This window comes from Gavia stellata, chromosome 3 (genome assembly GCF_030936135.1).
Source record: "Gavia stellata isolate bGavSte3 chromosome 3, bGavSte3.hap2, whole genome shotgun sequence".
In the NCBI taxonomy this organism is placed as follows: Eukaryota; Metazoa; Chordata; class Aves; order Gaviiformes; family Gaviidae; genus Gavia; species Gavia stellata.
This window is the reverse complement of record NC_082596.1, coordinates 45002338-45020386: the sequence shown is the minus strand read 5'-3', so window position 1 is coordinate 45020386 and position 18049 is coordinate 45002338.

The following is an 18049-nucleotide window of genomic DNA, read 5'->3' as shown; positions in this document are numbered from 1 at the left end:
CAAAGAACTACCATATGGACTAATGCTGCTAATCCTACTTGAGACCACAAACGCAATGAGACAATTTAAGTAAGCCAGGGGATAAGCTGTGCTTTTCTGTGTGATGTTGAATTTCATGAATAAAAAGGAACAAGAATTACCATTAGAAGCCTTTGTAAAAGTAGCAGAAATACTCCTAAGAAAGGAAAAGCAATTGAAATTGCACAAAGTGCATGCCACAAAATATATTAATGTATGTCTGGAGAGAAGCAAAAATTGTATTTAAATTGGATAAATGCAGCATACCTTGCTCTTTTGCAGTTTAAATTGCAATTCAGTTCCAAATCAGTCAGATAATTTCAAATAAAAAAGAATAATGGAGTCTGTTTCCATATCACTGGCTACATGCAAAGCAAATTTTGCTTAAGTAATACCATTATTCTTTCTGCTATTTAATTTGATAGCCTGCTGCCTCCAATGAATTATCAGAAAAGTTGGACAGATGTAGGTCCATAGGAATTATGCTGGTACCAGCAGCTAATATTCAAATACCATGTAGGAACCAGCAAGTGGAACATTTCATTCCTGGATAGTGTTACTTGTTGACATAAAGCTTTTGCTCAGAGGTACTCAGGCTCCAGCAATTCCTCTGATGACTCTTATTCTGGTGATTTAAGATTTTATCTTCTCCAGATACCTGGCAGACATCTCTTTTGTGCTAGAGATAACCAGCTACACCTCAGCTACCCCAATTCCTAGATTGATATTTAGGGCAAACAGTCAAAAAGGGGTTTTGCTGGGCCATCAGCAGGTGAGCCTGCTGTATAGAGATGTCCACTTTGGTGAATTCAAGATGTCATAGCTCAATCAATCAGGCATTGTCTGTGAGGGACCTGGACCTTTGCTGGTCAAATCTCTGGAGACAGTGTCTGGTGTGGTGGCACACACAGCACTCTTCTGGACTTTACATTTTAGTAGACTGTGACATGTTAATCATGGCTGCTGTCAACAGATTAAATAAAAAGAGGAAGATGTAAGAGATCCTCAGTGATTGTTAATATTTTATTTTTAAACATCATTTTTACTAATCGGACTATATTTTATGTAGAACAGGTAAAAGTTATCATGTATTTTTATTTGGGATCCAGTATGACTTCTGCTTGTCTCTGAGAGTTTTCATTTGATTCAACAGAACAGGCCTGCATTCTGTAAGTGGCTTTTTTTTCCCCCTATCTTTTTTTTTTCCTTTTGGGAGAATAGGCAGTAATTTTTCAAAACTGTTAGGAGACTGTATCTCTTGCATAGGGTTATGCAAGAAAACTGATTTAACAAACTATCTGCTAAGTCAGAGTGCTATCAATTTTTTAAAAAATTCAAGTTAAAAGGAAAAGCAATTCTTTCCCCTCCACTAAATTAAAACCTTTTTTAAAAAATGGACGTCAAATGGGACAATTTCTTTTATGTTCTGCTAAGTGTTCTGTCACAGGTCTGAAATGTATCTTTTGTCAAAAGAACAAGAGAGATATTTGTTGCTAGGGGTGTGTTATGTACAAGGTCTTCCTAAATAATCTGAGAAAACAGTTCATGCTGAAGACTTGCAAATCTACTTTTTAATTCCTTGTCCATATTCATCCATTCAGTCCAGTAATTCACCTTCTCCCTGATGGACTGCTATTAACAATTAAGATAATTATTGCGGCAGTGCTACTTTCATGCAGCCCCACAGTCTTTGACTTTTTTCTCTTCAGTCCAAATGACTGATAATTTTTTCTCTCTTTCTCTTTTTTCTCCTTTTTTTTTAAAGATCCAACCATTTCTTTCTGAAATCTAGTGTTTCTAGTCGTAATGAAATAAATTCATTTAACCTTGCTTATTAAGACACAATTTTCACATGAAGGGACATTCAAGAAAATTGAATCTTCAGTTTTTATAGGCTCCTGTCATTAGATATTTCCCACTGTTAGTCTAAACACACAAATTACAATCTACACTCGTGGCTACTGAAATTACAGACTTAGTCCAAGAGATCTTCAAGTAAAATTCTCTACAGCAAACTTAAGTGTCTAACTTGTTTTGCTTCCACATTCCTCCCCTACAAAACTGATGGCTGAGCCTGTTTTAAGAGCGTGAACCTGCAAAGACTGATAGATTAACTTTAGTTGCAGATGGAGGGATGTGGCCCTCAGCGTTGCGTGTGTACACAAAGCAGGCATTTGCACTTTGATATGCAGATTTTAGGAGTCTGATATCATATTTACTGTCCCAAAATCTGCATCAGGCTCTAGAAAGATCATCAAAAAGGTCACAAGGAATAAATAAAAAGAACGAACAACAGCAAAGGTATGTTGCATTTGATTTTGCGGAAAGCAACAGGAGCACAGTGGAGTCACTAAGAAAAGATTCCCCACTTCAAATGTAATAAGGGAGTATTTTTTGAAATAAAACTCTGAAACACAAGGAAATTTTGCACAGACCAGCACTGATATGGTGGGCCTTGGAGCTTACCCCTTTACAGAAATCAAAGGAACAGAACCATCAATGTCCTCTGCGTGTCCTTCCTTTGCTTTTTCTGTACCTTTCTGTCCGCTTTTCACCATGTGAACTTTATTTTAACCAGGAATTTCTTCCAGACTTACTTACCCATAAAGGTTAAAAATGAGCAAATACAAAATAGTAAGCATGGCAGTCATTAGAAATTCCAGCCTATCAGAAGAAAATGCCTAAAAAATTTCAGATTTTCTAGGAAAAAAATGTAATTTGGAGGCAACTGCCACAAGCCCTAACCAAACTTGCCTGTGATCTGTGAACATACTAGTTATTACCTCAGACTGTAAGCTGCACTGTTACTTGAAGGTGGAATGAATTATCAGGCATTAACACCATTACAGTAGTGTACACTAATGAGAGTGCTTACACTACATCTGTTTTGATCTCCTCTCATTAAGTGAAAGACATGAACCTGGGAAAATCTGTATGTGATTTTTTTTCCATTATTTTTTTTTTTAAAAGAAAAAGAAAAAGAATACTGGAAATATTTTATAACCTAGTGAACCCCTTAGAAATTTGAGAGCACACCCTTCTGATAGTTTTATAGTCCTTTCTTTTTTCATTATTGACAGTGAACTCATTAACATTGTTCCTTGTAAACCACTAAAAAACCTCTACTGATACTTGCTTCATATGCTCAGAAATCTTGCCTTTAGATGCAAAAAATTAAAAAGCTTATATTATATTTTTAAAAATCCTAAGAATATGATCCATTCACGACTACTATCCAACTCCATCCCTTTATGATGAGGTAATTCTCAAAATAACTTCTCCTCTAGTCTTTTGTTGAGCCTCAGAGGAAGGTTTGCCGCATGGACCCGCCGGTTAACCCCCTGGTGAATGCCCCCACCAGAACCTGTGCGTTCAGCCACCCAGGAGCCCATCGGTAGCACCACCAGCCCTGACCCTCCAACGTGTTTGTAGCCAGCAAGACAGCACCAGCACCCTCCATGGTGCCTTCTGTTCAATGAATTTCAATAAAAAGCTTTAAACTAAACCACTTTATCTCAGTTTTCCAGAGGAAGAGGTGTGCATATACAGTCATTCACCATCGGCTGTAGTGGGTGATGACTACACAGTCATCAGCTAAGGCTAGAAGGTAGCTGAGAAACATGAAATGGGAAGTCCTGTAGGATTAGACCGACACTGCAATCAGTATGGGATTTGTCTACAACTGGACCAGTATTAATAAAAAAAAAACCCCTAATAATAGACAGATGAAATAACCCATCTATCAATATTTAGAAACTTGATAACAGCCTGATATACAAAGTTTTCTCCCCCTTCTTATACCAAAAAGCAGCCCGCCCACCTCAAAAAGACTATACAAAATATTCCAAGAGCATTTATGTCATTTATATATTCCATGAACCTGTCTTCACCTCTACCCAGTAACAAAGTCAGTATCAAGAAAAGTACTGATAAAGGAACTTATTAAATAGTGACTTCATAACAACACAAAATTGATACCCAGAAACCAAGAAGTTTATAGTTTTGTAGATCATTACCAGCTAACATGGTAACTGACAATTGTTGAATGATGCTCTGAAATAACATTCTTTAAGTGATTTCCAGTGAACTACATAAAAATGAAAATAAACTGCACTTCTCCTTATTCTGTACAATAAAATCTGTTCTCAGTTTCATTTTGTGGAACACAAATATACATAAAAGAAAGGGAGTCTAAAAATACAGTATATTGTCCTACAAGCATAGTAAAATCAGGAAGTTTTGCTAAAATATTTTCCTTTCTCCACTGAAAGCATTCTCTTGCAAAGTCCTGAGATTCCTCTGCTATCCATCTCTCCTTGCATATTTTATATGAGACATTTCTGGCCGCATATTGCAAAAGGAAATGTGTCATTAAATTCTTTTCAAAGTGACATTGCTGAGCATGTTGTAAGTATTTTCTGTGCTCTTCATGAATAACAGGGTGTGCATCCCAGGCATCAGCTGTGTGCGGTTCATTAGTGCTACAACTGCAGCAAATCAGTTGACTGTTTTACAGGGCTCTTTGAAGGCAGCAATCAGCAGCCAGCTTTCACTGGCTGATGAAAAGATGATTCCTACAGCCACAAACTTTGGCTTTTTTTTTTTTTTTTAGAGAACAAGTTGTCAGCCAAGGAAAAGAAGAATGAAAAATAGATTTCTAAGAGATATGGAGACCTTTACAAGGAAGTTTTCTAAACAGAGCAAAATGGAGAGTGGGAAATTGTTTGCTGGAAATTGTCATGGAAAAATCCTCTATTTTTACTTGATGCTTTGCTTCATAATCTCTGGAGATTTTTAGGAAAGTCTAACACAGGCTCAGGAGCATCCAATATCTGGAAAGGGTACACAGAGACAGTTTGCTTGCAGGAAGTATACTTGAAGTTTCCTTAAATGTGTTCATAGATACACATTTTAAATTGGACTTGTAATTACTAATCCAGGCAGCTTTTCTATAAACCTGGTTATTAATGCATGCGTTGGGTTCATTACATTACCAGTAGCCCAATTTCCTCCTATGGTTTGCTGTATAACTAGATTTTCATGAATGGAAATATAACCAGTAGATTAAAGTCTTGCATGCCCCCCAATATTTTGCAAGCATAGATGGGGAAAGACTAGAGCAGATGTCTCTTAGGTCTTGTTTACACAGAGCCATTCTGAAGATTAGTTAGCCTTACACCAAAGGATAGGACATTCCTTACAAAAAAAACTGGACAAAACATTTTTAAGAGTTAGAGGGGAATGCTTTAAAAAATGCTCTATTAGTTCTCTAAAACAAATTTGTCAAGTTTAAACATGAACTCATGAATACTTTCAGAAACTCCTAGAATCAGGGTAGGGTGTTGGAGGGGAGAGCAAACTTCCCATCTGCCAAATCATACTGCTAAGGACTATAGAATGAGATGTAAACAGGTACATACATAATTTTAAGTGACTGGTTTCTCTATGCATCCTGCTTCTCCTGAGATATATCTGACCTCTCCCACAATCCAAGACACTGACAATATTAAAGCAAATTTGTGCAGCCACATGATACCATACATCAAAACACACATTTAATGAACAGGAGCATGCCACTTTTGTTAGCATGCTCCATCAAAGAAATGATTCGAAACCAAACATCACTTGATCTTTCTGAAGGACCTCAAACATGAACATCTGCCACCCCTACTATAAAATTCTTATGTCTTCTTTACGTCTTCCTCTCAATTCTGGAGAGGTAAGACACCAGAAATGTTCATAACAAACTTCAAACTGCAAAGCAAAAGACTATAGGTTGGATAGACACCATCCATGCTTCCTTTGTCCCTAAAGTCAGTTCAGATAAGCTTGTGGCAAGAGATTGCTCAGTTACTGGGACACTCATAATTAGACATAATTAATACACTAAAAAAAAAAAAATTTGAATGGCTATCAGTGAGTGGCAGGTTTGACAAGACATCAGGTAGAGAGGGGTAGATGCAGACTCTCTTCAGGAAACCAGGTATCAAATCGGGTCCAAGCTCACAACATTTCTACAACTGACTGCTTTCATAAGCATCTCGCAAAAAACCCTTTTTTAGACATACTGAAAGGGTTTCCAGCTCAAAGAGCAGCAAAACAAAATGAAAGAAACACCCATCACCACTTGGTTACATCTTTAGGCATATCATCCAAGACATATTTGATCACCATTCCCACTAAGGAAAAATGAACTTCTTTTGATCCAATAAAATGCACAGGTTAACAGCTGGAATGAGAACTGCCAAATCTCAAGCAAAATCCTACTTTGTCCTTGACAAAGCAGAAATTATTTCTTCAAGATGGAAAAGTATGATTTTGACTAACCTCATTCTTTTTATGGTTTGTTTCATTTCTTCACAGGAATAGGTAAACTCTTCATTTCTACACCAAGCAAAAAATGCCATAAAGAGATCAAATATAGATTTGACACAATCCAAGTGAGAAATGCATCCTACAATATATAAAAGGAATTCTAAAATAGAATAAAAAAATCTTTTAGACAGGTATTTATAATTTATGTTTGAGAAAGCATCTCCTATATTTAAATGACAACAAAGTATTGCACTTATTTATTCAACTTTTTCTTTAGTTATTGTTTATATTTTATATACATTCCCATACAATTCACCAGAGAACTGCAGGACATATTGCAATGATGCACAGCACTCAGCTGAAACAGTTGAGACAATGTTAGACTCTTTGTAGGAAAGCAGTCAGCTTGCATCTAAAAAAACTATATTCATTATCAGGGTTTTTAAAATCTCCGAATGTTCTGATCCATTTCAAAAACCAGGAAATTTTGTATTTTCCATCCTTTAGGTTGATAAGGAAATTCATGCTCTTTGAGTGACTTTAATGGTATGTCACATGTATGTATAACCAGGTTAATATTGAAGATACAGGATAAGATTTCAAGCAGATATACTTCTGCATTTAGCTTAAGTTTATTTGGCTTATGCTTAAACAGCCCTAGTTTTATACGCTTTGACAGAATAAGGTTATACCTTAAATTAATAAATAAAGTAAACAGGGTCAATTAAATGCATACAAATCTCTCCCTAGTGTGCTTGTGGGTACATTTGCAGTGCTGGGTAATTTTTTTTCTTATGGTAAGCAAGCAGATCTGTTCCAGAGCAGAGCTTTTATCACTTGTATCTTTTTTCAGGTCACATGCCTGAAAAATGGTACACTGTGGGAGTTCAAGGCATTGCTTATAATACATTGCAAACCTTTGTTACCATTAAATTAATTTAAATACTTTAAAATAAATCTCTCCGCTCCCAGAGGTTTTAATTTTCTACACATATTCGACCTCCTGTGGAGCACGCGGTCTTAATTCTGTTTTAAGATCCCATATTAGTGCTGTGCAAAAACTGATTAATTATACAGCACCAACGTTAAAGAAAACTGCCAAGGTAAAACCACGCTCTTTCTTGTGGAAGTATCCAACAGTGATGACTATTATGGTAGATTCTCCACATGCAGCAGCCTGGAGGGGACTGGTGCCCTCCCAAATGACACAACCTTTGACAAAAAAACCTCACAGGTTTTTTTGCATTACCCATGACACAAAAGAAATTGCCCTTGGACACTGATGGTCCTAAACAACATTTTGGCAAGTAACATCTTCTCCAGATAAACCAGAATTGCAAAACTCATCCATTGAGTAAAAGGGAGGTGTCAGTAATTTTCTCTACAGACTTTTCACTCGCTCTCTTCTATGCTGTGTATATAATCCCTTCCCAGTGCTATTCCATCCCCTCTGCTACATGTTTCCACATTTATTTCAGCTGTGGGCAGCACCTCACCAGGTCACTGGCTCTGACTGGGCAAACCGCACCACTCAGGAAACAGACAGCATTTATGTAGGACCTCACTGCTTTCCAGAGAAGAGGCTCCTGCATGGAGGAATGATAGGCAGGATCCAACCTTAGACTGTAAACTGGTGCGTGGACTGTGCAACGACCGTGACATGTGGGCCCTTCATGATTAGTGACTCAAACAACAATAGTTGTACAAACAACAATAGCAATGTTTTTGATAAACTTGTAATTCATCAACTAATTCCACAGATGACTTAACTTCTTAACTAAGGGCTCCAACGTTCAGCTGTAGGTAGGTGCTGTGACTGTAAATTGCTCTTTTTTTCTATAGGAGAAACAAGTGGATGAGCTAGGGTGAAATTTTCAGTGCTACGAACTTCGGGGAAGAAAATTTGAAGGAACAACACGCTGTGTTGAGGCCATAAAACATACTGCTTAGCAGCTTCAGGTAATACACTGTATTTGAGATTAATTCAATTGTGATCAAATCCAACCCACAGTTCTTCCATTCCCCTGTAATTTCCAGCCATCCATTGTTCACCCATTTAATAAACTGCCACTTGCTTCCCAGACTCCAAAAAAGCATCAAGCAGATCGCTATCGAGGCTATAAAGACAAAACCAATGATTACAAAGTTCTCAACATTGTTGTAACTCTTTCCTGAAGGCAAACTAGCACAACTGCTGACACAGATCATCCCATCCACACACACAGAATTGGACAGGCAAACAGAGCGTGTTTGTCCACAGCAGTTTTAATCAGTTACAATCAAACTAATTTTGGTTTTAAACAGTTCACAAAGAGGTGGCAGGCTCAAAAACTTAATCACTTGAAAGCACATACTCTGAAATAATAGTCTTTTAATAATCCCATGCTGCTGTAATCATTATCCAGTGTTCCTTGTTCATGTAACACTCCCACAAAACAAGCATTTCCAGGCATCCCCTTCTGAGGTACAAACATAAGGAGAGCAAAAATTACACATGGGAACTTTAACTAAATGACAGGGGAGGTAATCAAGCTGAAAAACATTTGCCATTACTGGCTGTGCAGTGAAGTTTGCTTTAACAACTACAGTGTGGAGTCTTATCTCATGAGCACAGACAAAGGTATCCTGGCTTAGCAGCAAGGAGAACCAGCAAAGCCCAAACCTTCAAACGCACATCAGCCTCCTCCACCAGCGATTGCACTGTGTGGCCTCATTGGATGGACCTGCCATCCAACATGCTTCAGCTTCCATGAGTATGAAGAAAGTTCCTACAATTTATATTACCACAGTATCCAGCAGCCTTTTTATTCGGCCAGGACACCCAAGCACCATCTGATGTAGCCACACAGTGCAGGAAATGAGCACTTCCCATTTAAGCAGACAATTTTCTGTCCTCCTGCTGCTGCCTTTTATTCTGCTCAGAGGTCCTGCCAGCACTAGGCTCTTTGGAGCTGCTGCACTTTCACCTTCAGTATTTCCAGAAATTCAAATATTTTGAGGTTCTGCTCATGCACTGGGACAGTTTCCCCCTTCCCACTGCCCCCACCTCCACCTCTCCTTGTCCCTCAAACTCTTCCAATCCAAGCAATCACCTGTGGTCTGACCCTTCCTGGAGCTCTCCAGAAACTCAACAGAGCAAGTCCATCACCCTGGGGCCTGGGGTAATGTCTGAGGAAGGTGTCTGCACACCAGTGAGCGTAGAGACTTTTCAAAAGGAAAGGGGAGGCAGAGGAAGAGCATCTCCTCACCTGAAAAGTAATGAAAACCAGGCTGGACAACTCAGCTGCATATGGGCCTACAGGGCAACAGGGCAATGTTGCTGATGTCAAACTGTCTTGCAAGAGGAGAGATGCCAAACACAGTCCACTTCCAAAGTTCCTCAGAGATCATATCAGTATCAGGATGGGACCAGCAAGAAGCTATTTAGATGCAGAGCGTAAAAGTTACATCACATTCTCCGTGGCCTGGGGAGGCAAATTCACTCTCTTTTGCTCTTGCTCCTTCTTCTGCCTTTCACTGCCATCTGTCCCCATTCCTTCCCAATAAGAAGAAACTAAGAGGAAAGCAGCTCACTGACTTGGTTTGTCCTACACCATGATCTATGCCCAGATTCATAGTTCTCATTTAAATAATAGTGCTTCTTGTAGTGAAGTAGTCCTTCTTGTAAAAGCGTTTGCCAAAAGGGTTTAGCAACACAAAGCATGTCTTCCCGATGGGTAAACTGAGGCATGGGCTACTGACATGTACAGTCACCCACAGTATGCTGAACAAGCCTCCAATTCTCCCCAGACTTTTTGCATGCCTATTATTAAGAAAGGCTGTTTCCTTGGATCCTCTGGCAGAATTTGAAGTTCATGGCTAGATCCACTAAGCAGCTTAGATCTAACAGTTTTAGCATTAGTGTTGAGTAGTATTCCCTAACTTTTGGACACGTTGCCAACAGATTATATGTGCTCCTATTGCCAGGCCACACTTTAAAGTTTTAAGAAGAAAATTTTGGAGACGGGATCTTTGTTTTCAGCTTTGCATTTTGATGGAAATAGACTGGCATCTTCAGAGGAAATTAATATTGTTCCCTTGGACCACAGTGTAGAGCATCTATAATTATTCATAGCCTCCTCTTGGGCCCCATTACAAAGATACTGAACAGCAGCTCTCTCCCCTCCTCCAGTCAGCCCCTTGTATAACTCCAGATTTAAAGGTATGCATGGTACCTTACATTAAGGGCTCTCCAACTCCTGTGTGTCTGTGAGGCCCCAAAACCAAGGCTGGGGCCAGACAACAGGGCAAGCGCAAAGGCCAGGCAGAGTATTCAGCTAAAAGGAAATGTTGAAGGAAAGGTGTGACTGGAAGGTGAGTCTGAAATTTTACAGTTTTAGGAACAGGGTATTTCACCGAGTCCTAACATTTCTCTTCATTGAGACTGAAAGGGCTGAACATTCACCTGATAGATGCCTGTGCTGCTCCTTTCTCATGAAAAAAAGTGCCAATGTCAGCTTTTTCTTTCCTCGGTAGTTGAATTACTACAGGAGCAGTTTTCTAATACTTTCTCTGCTCCCTTGAAGGAAACATGCTGTACTGGTGGGAGATAAGGCAGTCATGGAGAGCCCTGGCTGAGGAAGGGCTGGCCAGAGACCACAGGGAGCAGGAGCTGCTGCCGGCTGCCAGTGAGGTCATCCCACTCTCTCTTTAGGGACAGCCACACCCCCTCCCACCCCCAGTCTCTGCCTATCTGCTAAGTCCTACCTGTTCCCAGTCAAGTGTCTCAGTTTTCATGGCTCTGCCCCTGCCCTGCTCAGTTCCCACCACTTTCCCCTCCATCTCCAGGTCCCTTCCTTCTCCCTAGGAACTGCGTTTAGAGATGTCTCAGCCAAACCCTTGTCTCTTCATCATTCATTCTCCCCTTTTTGGATAGAAAAACTGCCTGGCTTGTTCTGGCTTTAATTTGTCAGGGTGCTTAAAATGAAATATTTAAACACACATTGGATTGCAGGTTGGAATTCAAGTCCGTCCTCTCCCCAGTAAGGACACTATTTACCAAAAATATTTTTTTCTCAATTGTCTCTGAACTAATGCTTACTAAATTATTCCATGTAAATGAAAATAATTTCAGTTGAAAAGACTCAGAAAAATCACATTTCCTTTCACCTACCACAGAGAAAAATCTACAGCTCATAAGTTAGCACATTCAAAAGATGAAGAGTTTCAAACACTGATCTAGGACAGAAGTGCAAGGGCATACCACATACATTCAGTGGGCTATTGTTTACTGGTTTTGATCTGAGGCCTTACACACATTTTAAATTGGACCCTGAAAGCAAGAGTATTGGCGAAATGAAATTTGCAGAACCGAGAGGTTTCAATGTGAACGAGACCAACCCACTCAAGATGTAAGGACTTGTGTCAGTGAAATGTTATAAGCATCTGCATAAATTTTCTTACCATCCTCTGAGTTATTTGGACAGATATGGGAGAATTAATTGGTATTCCTTTTAGTCAGACTATGTCAGCAGTCAAGCAAGGCTGTGCAAGAGCAGTCCAACCACAACCTATCAAGGCCCACAGGTCCTGCTGGGGCTTTGGAAGCTTGCAAAACCTCGGGAGCTTCCCATGCGGGGTACAAAACTCAGCAGCTTGCTCTTCCTCGCTACAATACTATCGACACCATTTCACACCTCTCTCATTGCTGTTCGTTAGTCCCATTGCCTCTCACTCTCTCCTACTAGTAGAATCCCAGAGCAAACCAGGTGCATCCTTTGTGCCTGTTATTCACAGTTCCTTCTCACCTTCCAACCTTCCTCCTTATCACATCCTAGCAAAACCTTCAGGCTCCTATGAAGGCTCCATTTGTCATACTTCAAACCAATACAGAAAAAGCTTTAAATCCAGAAAAAAATTAAAGTTGAATGAATTCTTTTAAGAAAAAATAAAACAAAAATTAATGACATGAAACTGGTTACACACTACTTGCATATTGTATTCCTTTCCTACACACTTCATGTCATCTTTGTCTTATAAACTCTACAGAGACAGATTTTTTTTGAATGGTGAAATCCAGTATCTATTGGAAGCAATAGCAGAACTCTATTGACTTGAATGGAATCAGGATTTCATCTTTTTCACAGTTGCTCCTTAGTAGGCTGCTGCTCTTTAGCAAAATACATTAGAGTTATATTTGCAACTGCTAGCACATTGATGTTACAGGTAAAATCCATGTCAGAAATGCATATTCTGTTTAAAGAGGTAAAGTTTCTAGAATATTTATTTCTAGTATGTCAGAGAGCAATACCGTGAGCAGTTTACTGTTCAGCTATTTTCATTAATGATTTTATTGTCTGTTCTTAGCCATATCCCCAAGCACTAATTAAGAAATTGCTTTGACACAGAGTTTTAAAAATTGTCAGAAGAAGCATAGTCAAAAGAAGCAAAAGCAGCTACCTATCCACCACACATCTGAGATAACTTGTGGGGAACAGCATGGCATTCACAGTCATCGGCATGATGACATGGGAACTAATTCAACCAGCCACAGATATTGAAGCCTAAGAGAGGAAAAGATGGCTGTTACTCACTTCCATAAGTTCTCCCAACAGGGAATTTAAATCTCTTACCTGTCACAGGGGAACTTTCATTGAAAACCTTTGTCTTCCTCATTTTGAACGCACACTTGCATCAGTATCTCTTGCCATCTGCCATAGTATCATTCACCTTCTCCAAGGTCTGAGACCTAATTCAACACAAGTCTTCCGAGCTTTCAGGACATACTGAACTGGGGAATACCTGCTCTGTGATCCTTATTGGGACTTAGGTGACAATTAAGTTATATTAAACCCCATGGCAGGCAGGTGGGAATTGGATGTAGCAGTTGAGCTGAGAAGCTATGGACATACAAACTTTTACCTTAGGTGCCTCAGGTGGCAGCTAGACACTTGAACTCTTTTGTGGACATTTGCCTATGCGATTTGCAAGTCCTCTGACTTTTTTTTTTTTAATTTGTATTTGTCTGAAAAGGATCTCGTAACTCCATTATCCACCAGCATTCAATGTTTCACCTGTGATCAGTCCTAGAGATCTCCTCCCAGCATCTTATATAGGTAGTGGCTTCCAATTAGTGACCGCTGGAGTCCACAGGTTAGACACAAGATGGAAAATCAGTAGTGGATATAAAAAAGCAAGATTACTGTGACAGAACTAAATCTGTCTCACTGCAATTGCTACCACCACTGCAGAGAAAAGGACATTAGTGTGATTGTTTTAATAGCAGTAAAATGAGATATTACACTTACAGGAAAAAAGTTACAGCAGAATTTATTAATATCAGGTTAGGATAACATCACTGTCACTCCCCAAAAATGTCAGTTTCTTTCCCTTCACCACAAAAAAATTAATGAAATATTTTTGTGCTAAAAAAAGTCTGATTAATTTTTTAAACTTGATTTCTTGAAGTGAGATAAAGTCATGGAGATGCACATCATATTATTAGAATGATTCAGTAAGGGTAAAGAAAATCTGAAATCACAGTTTTTGGATATGGGAGAAGTCACTGAGTGCAGGTACTTATGTTGATGATGATCCTGTAACAGCTTTCTACAACATATTCAGCATCTGAGAGTAGAAAAGAGGAGCTCTGGAATGAAGGACTAGATGTTTACATAGGGAGATGGCTTTCCTTCATCTCAGCATGTACAAACTCTGGTCCGAAAGCTGCTTAGCAACACTTTGCATACCTTGTGCTATTTAAGCTATCAAGCCTGACAACCTTTGCGTCCATGCAAAACCTCTCTGGCTTTTGAACATTCAGCATTCATGTCCTCCCTCTGCTATCACAATAGTTTAGAAATGTGCTTTGTTTTTCAAGAGAAGTTGAAACTGTATCCAAGTAAGAGCATTGCCAATGCTCATCTCAGCACTGGCATCATTAGCAAAGCTGACATCATGCTGTGGAAACAGTGTAACAGATCTGTTTGTCTTACGCTTTAAATATGACACTTGCTTTTTTGACCACCATTTCGTATTTTTCCCAGTTTTCAGAAGTAGATCAGCAACTGCCAGAAACTGCAAACTCCAGGAGTGCAAAACTGCCAGTTTGCATAATCCAAAGGCTTGGACAGCTAGCTTGGTTGTTGCTGCAAATACTGAAGATAGGACTGGGATCTGTTTGTGGAATAGCTAGAGGATATAGAGTAGACAAAACTCTTGTTGGGGCCCTTGGCAGCAGAGCAGCAAACAGTACTCCAAGGTGCACCCCCTCAGGTCACACCTTGTTCTCGGGGAAATGTTGTCCTGCTGGAGCCAGGCTTTAGCCCCACATACTTTATAACACTTAATGCATATTTGCTTCCCTACTACTGCCTCCCTTGCAGCCAATGCCTCTGCAACACACACTGCTCTCCAACTCAGGAGACGAGCAGCAGCATTGTGCAGCAGCCGGCTACTGCATTATACAGGTCTACAAGCGTCATGCACAGGTATGGATGATATCATGCATGGCAGTTTTCTACACAGTCATGCTTTCCTCACATGCCCAAATGTCCAGTCCTCACATATGGTCTCAAGTAAGCATTAGCACGAAATCCAAAATATCTCTGGCACCTGAAGACATTTAATGCCCAATTACACAGCTAGTCAAGCCCTTGCAGACCCTTCTACAGTCCAATACCTTAATTTCTATGAATGGAAGGCTTTAATCACATCAGCAACTCTGGAAAGGTCTCAGATTGCATTAAAGCACACCCTAGAGGCAGCCTATTATACTATATCCCTAAAAAAGAAATTTCAGAAAAGGATTTAGAAAAATTATAAAAGGACTCAGAGTAGGATTCTGCATCTTTCAGATATATACCTAAGCAAGTTACTCAAATATTTCATTATAAAACATAAATGTAGATATAATTTTGTTATTATGTCTTTTCAACCAGTTGTGTCAGCACACAACCTTTAAGTTTCCCATAAGGCAATACTGCCCTCCTTTGGTCTAAATTATTATGCACAATGCTTTTGATACAATTCCTCAGCAAGGTTAGAAAGCATTTTTTAGGGATGCACTATTTTTTTATTTTTGTAGAAAAACAGCCTGTTGAGTTTTGAAAAAAGACAACGAACTAAAACAAATGAAGTACTACAGATAAGACTTAGTTTTGTAAGATGTTGATCTAAAAAGCTCACTACTGTTAACATATTACCAAAACCAATGTTACAGAATTTGTTAGATGTGGAGCAAACAGTACAAAAATAGTGCATCATGTGTTTGCTCTTACTGATTACAGCACAAATATGCACTGTATCATTTAGTGGAGATATAAATTGAAGGGCAGGACAAAAACTAAAGTTAGATTAAAAACAGGTATTGAAAGTGGTTAAAACACGGAGCAAAATCTCTTTTCAAGCTAACAAAGACTATTGATTGTACACACCTGGGAACTGGCAGAAATTAGAGATTTTGAAACAGGAATCAAAATTTCTTGCTAAATTTTTTATGATATAAATTGATCTGTTGCTACTGTTCATTTACCGGTCACTTCCCCCTATGCAAGTTTCCCACTTCCTACTCCTCCTTTATCCCCGCTCCTGTCGCAACCCTAAAAAAATGCTTTTTGATCACTTAGTTGAGAGATATAAAAGCTTGTTTTCACCCTTGTGTAACCCTGTAATATGGTACTGACATTGCCAACACTTGGTACTGAGTTTGCAAAGCCTCTGGACTGACTACATCTGAGCCTTCCTTCACCTGTCCATAGCTTTTACTCAGTTTAGCTGCGACAGCAATCTCTCTAGTCGACCTGGTGTCTGTAAGTAACCTGTTTCGCTCACGTTTATCTTGGTGTGGTACAACCCTAGTTTCATATAGAGAACAGTAACAAGCCATTACTGTTGGCGGAACAAGGTATTTATCATTCTCACACAATGCCATAGCGCAGAGAAATGCAGCCCTGGTATGAGAGCAGAGGTCCTGAGAAGTGGGCACAGGAGGCAGCGTAGGTGAATACTGGCATGGGATTGCAAGAGATGGAACACACACTTGGTACTAGAGATCCCACAGTTGTGCACAGCTCTCTGTAATGGTCAGTTAAAAAAAAATGCAGACCTGAAGCTTGACAAAACTGGTCTTAGGTGTAACAAAATACAGTATCTAACATATGCAGATTATCATATATAGAAAATTTGGATACAAGCTCCAGAACAATGAAGAAAGAAGATGCAAAAGTACATTATCCAACATGCAAATTGCTCCCAAGCTGATCCCCGGAATGTAAGAAGGAACCAGCAGCATCAACAAAATATTCCTCCCACAAAGAACTGCAGAAGCACAGAACCCTCTCCAGCAGTTACAAGCTGTAGATTTAACACTCCAGGGAAATGAAAGGAGGCTGAGCGTAACGCCAAGAGAAGGAACAGAAATGAAGAAGTGCATGTGCTACAATTTTAAATTGTACTACTGTGATTATTACTGTGATTTTCTTTCCTTTATGTAAAGTACTCTAACTGCAGTATTATTTTCCAAAATATTTAGATCCAGACCAACAAGGACTCTTAAATTAGACTGTGAAGATCTCTGTACGTGTGCGTGTGACCCCTCTGCCTAAAGCAATGATTTTGACTGTAACACCTTCCAAAGAGAAAAACGGCCTACCCCTTTCTAGGAAGTAGAGATTAGTGAGCCTCGATATCTTGACTAGGAATCAGGCAAAAGCTTCAGTAAAAATGACCACTTCAGTCATGATGGTTTGTATCAGATGGGAAAGAGTCTCTATCTTGAACACATAAGTTGTCAAACAGATTTGTAATAAAGATCTGCAATTTACTAACACACTTTCAGAAGTGAGAGTCTAAAGTAAGGCTCCTGAACTAGTTAGGTTCCTTAAAGAGCCCGATTTTCAGATATGTGACATGAATAGAAGCCACTACAGGCTTCAAACTGAATATACTGGTGCAAGAACTCAAAAGGATGACTGAGTGAAAAGACTACCAAAGTGTGTACCAACCAAAAAAACCTGTCGGTCTATTTGCCTGCAAGGAACATTTCTCAGTTTGTGGAGATCACCCATGTGTACTAAAGATGTTTGAAGTAGGGCAGGCAAGTAAGCAGTAGAGAAGTAGGAAGCCCTAATGAATTATTTTCCAGTCTGGAGAAAAGACAAGGAAATGCTCATAAAAAGAGAAAACAGCATTTAGCATGTACTGATACACTTTCACCCTGTGTTTCCCTCTCCTTCCAGCCTATGATCACCATGGCTGCTTGTGAATTTGTGAAGGAAGAAGGAGAGAAAACAATTCAGTGCTTTCTGCAGTGCTTTCACTTCTCTCCAGCACTGAAGTATTTTGCACAATATCCTGGCAAGGTATTACATAGATTCCTAGTTCACAGCAGCAGAGGATAAGAGCTTTAACAGGGAGGTTGTAAGTTCCCTTAGCTCCCCTGACAGATCTCTTTAAAGCATCACAGAATACAAAGGATGACAATCAGAAGATTCTAGAAAGAAAACATTAACATCATGTTAAAAAGCATTGATAAATCAGCGTTAGATTCTTGGTTCCATACTGACCATAAACATGGCACAAGCCTGTGGCTAGACAAGTCAGCTTTACTTGAACAGAGCAGTTCAACAAGTTGACATGTACACTCTGAAGCTACAGAAGCCAAAGAAACAGGCATTTATCAAGCCAGCCATCTAGATTTTACTGAAGTTAGTTTTACCAAAGGGTATCAAGAAACACA